The sequence below is a fragment of the Schistocerca serialis genome, chromosome 6, assembly GCF_023864345.2.
Source record: "Schistocerca serialis cubense isolate TAMUIC-IGC-003099 chromosome 6, iqSchSeri2.2, whole genome shotgun sequence".
NCBI lineage: Eukaryota > Metazoa > Arthropoda > Insecta > Orthoptera > Acrididae > Schistocerca > Schistocerca serialis.
In genome coordinates, this window is record NC_064643.1 from 450,660,974 (window position 1) to 450,668,075 (window position 7,102).

Genomic DNA, 7,102 nt, shown 5'->3' on the forward strand with positions numbered 1-7,102 from the left:
GTATATGTTTGCGTGAATCTTCATGTGTGTGTCTGTTGTCTATTTTTGACTAAGGTTGTACTGGCCAAAAGCTTTATTTGTGAGTCTTTTTGTTGTGCCTATCTGTGACTCGGCGGCTCAGCATCTCTACTATATGGTGAGTGGCAAGTTTCCTTTTCATAATATTGTTACATTCCGTCCTAGACTTTCCAGTGTTTGAATTCCTTAATTATTTCCGAAATGGGATGTCCCATGTGTCTAGCTCCAACTACTATTCTGTGTTCCAAAGTCCGATAATTCCCATTGTGCAGCCATAATCACATTGGATACCAGAGCACAAAAGACAGCTCTGCCAATGCACTGCTCTTTTATATGTTGTGTAGATGATACTACCGCCATATGTATATGTGCATATCTCTAGCCGATGACTGTCACCTATACTGGATCAGAATACAAAGTGGTTGACAATTCAGGGGTAATGTTGCCTGTTTACTGTCGTGTGCAAATGCAGTATAGCTCTCTTAATGGCAGCTGTGCAGTATTGTACTGAGTACTTTTGTATGTGACAGGTGTGACTATGATAGTGATCTGATTTTCATTGTTATGGTGTATCTTTCATAAACAACTGGCTTTGAGCCACGTTTGTTGGTTTGATCTAGGCATAGCACACCATGTACAGATAATGGAGGTGAAATTCTCATCTCTATTGCATCTTGATCTAGGCATAGCACACCATGTACAGATAATGGAGGTGAAATTCTCATCTCTATTGCATCGTGAACTTTCTTGTATACCAAATTGTATGTGGTGCAATCACACCAGCTCCCTCTACCTAATCCACAGTCGAAGTTGCCCTGTGGTTGCTTTGATATTGGTAATGCCATAATGAGAACCATAACTACCTAGTTAAAAGATGCATCCAATGACAGAATAGAACATGCAGAAATTAATTACACTGAAAAATAGTTTGCAGATTATTTCTGTAGTAACCTTGTAAAATATTGTCATTACATTTATTCGCCAGACGACTTCCTGATACAGTAATAGGTAGTAAGACTCCACTTGTTGGCATTTTACGCTTTCTGTGGATGAGGAAACTAGCTTCCATCACACTACTGCAATCTTAAATGCATATATCATGATCAGCTGCAATTCGACATTTGATGCATGATGTTGTTGGCTACATGTATACATGCTACTGTTGTTTTTTCTATTGTCTCCTATCTATAGCCTGTCATGTTGTTGCTTTAAAATGAGAATCCACATCTCACTCTCCCCTTCCCTCCCTCCCCCCCCCCCCCCCCTTCCCTCCTCCCTCTTCAGTTTTTCACTTTTCTGTGTGTTTGTCTTTCTCTACTCTAAACAAACTCATCTACTGCTTGCACAACTGCACTGTTAATAGATTCAATGATATTTTAAATATGACGTTGTACATCCTTTTTGTCTTGACATTAGATTTTCATCCATCCATTCAAAGAAATTTATATATCCCAATAATTTGTGGGTTTCTTCATTTTCCGTGGTTGAAGATCAGAACACTGCCTCTACAACTGCTGAGAATAATTACGGATTCACCTTACCTGACCCTTTTTTCAGATCCTATTTTCCACTGTCCTGATGAAATCAAATGAAAGCAGCTGTGTTGGCATATATATGCTTGAATATACAGTGTGATTCACAAAGATATGCAAATATTTTAATATATTATTCTACATGTAAAACAAAAGAAAAAAGTTCATATAAATGTTGGTCCGCAAATGTTTAATTACAGAGTTACGGCTAATAACAAATTTTGCCTGAAAATTAGGAACTTTGCTATTATGAAACTATTGCAAAAGTGTAAGAGGTTAAAATAAAGCACGATTTCCATTTATTTTGTTGTTGATCTGGTGAATCGGATAAAACATGTCCCAGACATGGACAGTAGCCTGCCCCCACTTACAGCTACTGTAAGTGCTATTGTTCGCTGTATCTTCAGCAGCTACATAGAAAAATTTTGTTCCACCCAAGCTACCCTATTCGCACGTATGCAGAGCAGTCTTTAGTTTCAGTGGGGAAACTATGAGTCTTCACGTGACCTGTGTTAAGGTTTAGTCATTTTACTGTTTTCGTTTACAGCTCTCATGTCAAATGAAAACAAAACTGATTTCTGTGTTCGGAAGCTAGCAAGTGAATTAAAATACATTCACACAATTCTGGAAGGCTAAAGTACATTAGTAGTTTATTTTTTTGTTTCATTTTATTTCCAGGTTTTTGACAGTTAAGCATTAATTGCCTTTCGGAACAGAAGTTTTGTCAATTTGCTAAAGAAATTCGGCTTTTTTGATCTTTTCCACCAAGGCTTTCAATTTATTTGAAACTGAGTGTTTTATTTCATACAACTGGCTAGTGTCAACTGTTTTCTGAATTATCTTCTGGAACATATGGCATTATGCCATAATAAAAAACCGAACATGAGATAATACAGTACTGGTACTCTCAGAAAATTTGCAGCTCGAAAACCACAATGAAAAGGTTAGTATCGGGTTGGGGGCCTACTACTTCGTGAATCTGGACATAGGAATGTGCACTTTCACCTGAATTATGCATTTTAGCATGGTTTATGAAATTCCAATGCTTTTGGAGTTTCCTCTGATGTCATGTTTCGTTTATGATGTAATGTAAGGTCTGTTACGCTATATAGGTACGAACATGTGGGCTTCATGTCATCGTAGCTGCTTGCACACAGTAAAGCCATTTTCTGATGTGTTCTTGACAACTGCTGAAACGAACATTTTTCTAACAGGCCTCGGGAAAATATTGCAATTGGTGGTTGAAAAGCATTACTTTCGAAGTAAATTTCATTTTATGCAAGATGAATTATATTACATGTGCGAATATGCTTTCAATTTCTTTAATCACAAAAGTTTGATAGACATTCATGTCATTATTTAAAATTTACTGGCACGTTTGTGTGATGTGTAACGCGCGCAAAAAAATGACCAATATTATATGTGGATGTTTAGCTTTCCTTGCAGCTGCACTATGTATATTAAATTTAACCATTAACGTACCCTATTTGTGTGTTTGTGCCACTGAACAATGGTGTTGCTATTGGCTGACTACATCATGTGTCCTATGCTGCTATCACCAGCTGGTGAGACCACGTGAAGTAAGCTATAATTGGCTTACTGAAGCACATCATAATCTCAATTTCAATGCTTTGGAAACTTAACGTGGAATTAAAACGTATATTTTTGTAATACACCAATATATGAAACCTTAACCATTCAAAGGATTGATAAGTTTTACGGTCATGAAGAAAAATATACTGTCACTCAATCGGGAAAGAGGGTGTTTTTTTTTACACCGGAACTTGGGAATTTTTTTCAGTGTCTGTGTATATGCCCTGGTTGAATTGACACTGCCAACACCTGAATAGGATTGAGAAGGAAGGGTTGTTTAAGCTTAAAAGTGACTGTGTAATAGGTGGAGCCCACTCAAGACCAGGTTACTGTGATAGCGTTAAGAAGGGCTAGATCTTGATTACGAAGAAGACAGGCCCCCCTGCGGGTCCGGGGATTAGAATAGGCCCGAGGTATTCCTGCCTGTCGTAAGAGGCGACTAAAAGGAGTCCCACCCCCTCAAGGGGGTCGTTAGTGCCTGTGTCCGGAGACGGACGGTTCCACGACCTCTGTTTGCGGTCATTTTGCTTTTTCACGTCTCGTTTCTTCCTTCCTTTGGTTGGTTCCTTTCTTTGCTTTTTTCCAGCTCACTGTCTTCCTTACTCTTTCCCTTGTCTTCTTCTCCTGGCCTTCTTCTTATTGCCTTCTTCTTATTGCCTTCTTCTCCTTGCCTTCTTCTCCTTGCCTTCTTCTCCTTGCCTTCTTCTCCTTGCCTTCTTCTCATTGCCTTCTTCTCCTTGCCTTCTTCTCCTTGCCTTCTCTGGTCTCCGCCTCGGCGTTTGAGACAGTCTGTCCTCTCTCTCCCTCTCTCTCCTCCTTTTCCTCTTCTTCCTTCCTCCCTGTGCGTGCCTGAAGGCCGACCCACGCGTTCACACGCGTAGCCGGTGACGGGGTAACACGTAATTCCCCGCCCTGGGTAGACATGTAAGGCACGCGCGTACCCCCTGGTAAAGGCCAGGCCCGGGGAGGGGTGATTGCCTGAGCTGATACCTTCTGACCATGCCGATTGGTCCCTCCGTCTGGTTCTCGGGAGGTGTGACCTGAGGTGTAAACATTCACCTAAGGCGGGAGTGCCCTCTGAGAGGGTCCCCACAAGGAAGGAGCGCGCCATCGGAGACGCTGGCAATCATGGGGGATTCCTCCGCAATGGATTTCACTCCATCTGTCTAGACTTCTGCCCAAAAACGGAAACGTGACCAGCCATCAGTGACAAAAGTACTACCGCCTGCCCCACAGTTCCTCGTCGTTTCTCGATCTGAGGACGGAAAGGATTTTTCCTGTCAACCCTTTTGTTATCCAGAAGGGTGTCGATGCCATAGCCGGATCTGTCAAATCTTGTACCAGGTTGCGTAATGGTACCTTATTACTAGAAACTGAGAGCGCCTTTCAGGCACAAAAACTGCTTCGGGCCACACTCCTACACACGTTCCCTGTGCGGGTGGACTGACTGACGAGGAGATACAATCTTTCCTCGCTGAGCAGGGCGTGACGGCTGTCCATAGGGTGATGAAAAAGGTCAACAATGGCCTTGTACCAACCCGGACACTTTTCTTGACCTTCGATAGTGTTAAGCTGCCATTGCACATCAAGGCGGGCTACGAGGTTATTTCTGTTCGCCCCTATGTCCCGACACCTACGCGCTGTTACCAGCGTCAGCGTTTCAATCACACTCGACAGTCTTGTTCCAGTGCGGCTAAATGTGTCACTTGTGGCAGGGATGCCCATGAGGGTGACTGTCCACCTCCGTCTCCTCATTGTGTGAACTGTCAGGGTGACCATGCTGCATCCTCCCGTGACTGTCCTGTCTATAAGGAAGAACGCTGTATCCAAGAAATTCGGGTCAAAGAGAAAGTGTCCACCTCGGCTGCTCGCAAGTTATTGGCTAGTAGGAAGCCCACGCTGCTCCCAGCGGGGAAGTACAGTACTGTCCTCACCTCTCCTCGGACTACCAGGGAGGTGGCAACCCAGACATGCGATCTGACCTTCAGCACCACGGTCGTCCGTTCGGCCAGTGCTAAGATCGCCCGGTCGACATCTCCGCTTCCTCCCGTCACCCCTCAGACACAAGCACCTTCATCAGCTTCTGCCAAGACGAAGACCCAGAAGTCAGATGCACGGGCCTTTAAGAAGGAACCATCCCGTGCAGACTTCCTACGTACCTCGACCTCCCAGCCTTCGACCGGTACTTCCACCAAACGATCTTCCAAGAAGGCTCCTAGGAAGCACAGTTCTCCTTCCCCGCCACGACGCATTTCTTCTCCTGCGCCACCCAGCGGTTGCCGCCCCAGGCCGTCATCCGTTTCGCCTGGCCGCACCGCTGGTAGCCGAACATCTGGCCGTTCACTGGCGGAGGAAGCCCCGCCTCCCGGCCATCTTCCCAAGATGGCCGATGAACCTATAGACCCAATGGACGAAGACTGTCCGCCTACTGATAGCGGCGGCAGTGCTCGCTCGAAGCCAGGCCCTCCGCGGCCTTCGAGGTGACCCCTTCTTTTATCTTCCTTTTCTTACGATGGCACTTATTCACTGGAATATTTGCAGCGTTCGCTCCAATCGAGAGGACTTGAAGTTGCTGCTCCGCTTGCACCGTCCGCTCGTCGTAGCCCTCCAGGAAACAAAGCTATGCCCATGCGATCAAATTGCCTTGGCACACTACACCTCTGTGCGTTTTGACCTACCCCTTGTGGTAGGTATCCCGGCTCATGGAGGGGTTATGTTGCTGGTCCGGGATGATATTTACTATGATCCCGTCACGTTGCACACCGGCCTGCAGGCAGTTGCCATCCGCATTACTCTCCCCACTTTTACATTTTCCATTTGTACCGTTTACACTCCATCGTCCTCTGCCGTTACCAGGGCAGACATGATGCAACTTATTGCTCAGCTACCTGCACCATTTTTGTTAACTGGAGACTTCAATGCCCACCATCCCCTTTGGGGCTCTCCAGCATCCTGCCAGAGGGGCTCCCTGTTAGCAGACCTTTTCAACCAGCTCAACCTTGTCTGCCTCAATACTGGCGCCCCTACTTTTCTTTCGGACACATCTCACACCTATTCCCATTTAGACCTCTCTATATGTACTCCCCAACTTGCACGCCGGTTTGAGCGGTATGCACTTTCTGATACATATTCGAGCGACCACTTCCCGTGTGTTATCCATCTCCTGCAGCATACCCCCTCTCCATGCTTCTCTAATTGGACCATCTCCAAGGCCGACTGGGGGCTCTTCTCTTCCAGGGCGACCTTTCAGGATCAAACCTTCACAAGCTGCGATCGTCAGGTCGCACACCTCACGGAAGTCATTCTCGCTGGTGCTGAATATTCCATCCCTCACCCTACTTCTTCTCCACGTCGCGTACCAGTCCCCTGGTGGACTGCAGCATGTAGAGACGCTTTACGTGCTCGTCGACGTGCTTTACGCACCTTTAAACGCCACCCTACAGTGGCGAATTGTATCAATTATAAACGATTACATGCTCAGTGTCGTCGTGTTATTAAAGAAAGCAAGAAAGCCAGCTGGGCTGCTTTCACAAGCACCTTCAACAGTTTTACTCCTTCTTCTGTTGTCTGGGGTAGCCTGCGCCGGCTATCTGGCACGAAGGTCCACTCACCAGTTTCTGGCTTGACGGTCGCGAATGACGTCCTTGTGGCCCCTGAGGATGTCTCCAATGCCTTCGGCCGCTTTTTCGCCGAGGTTTCGAGCTCCGCTCATTACCACCCTGCCTTCCTCCCCCGCAAACAGGCAGAGGAGGCTAGGCCACCTAACTTCCGCTCCTCGAATCGTGAAAGTTATAATGCCCCATTCACCATGCGGGAACTCGAAAACGCACTTGGCCGATCCCGGTCCTCCGCTCCAGGGCCTGATTCTATTCATATTGAGATGCTGAAGAACCTTTCTCCTGCGGGTAAAGGTTTTCTTCTTCGTACATACAATCGCATCTGGATTGAGGGACATGTTC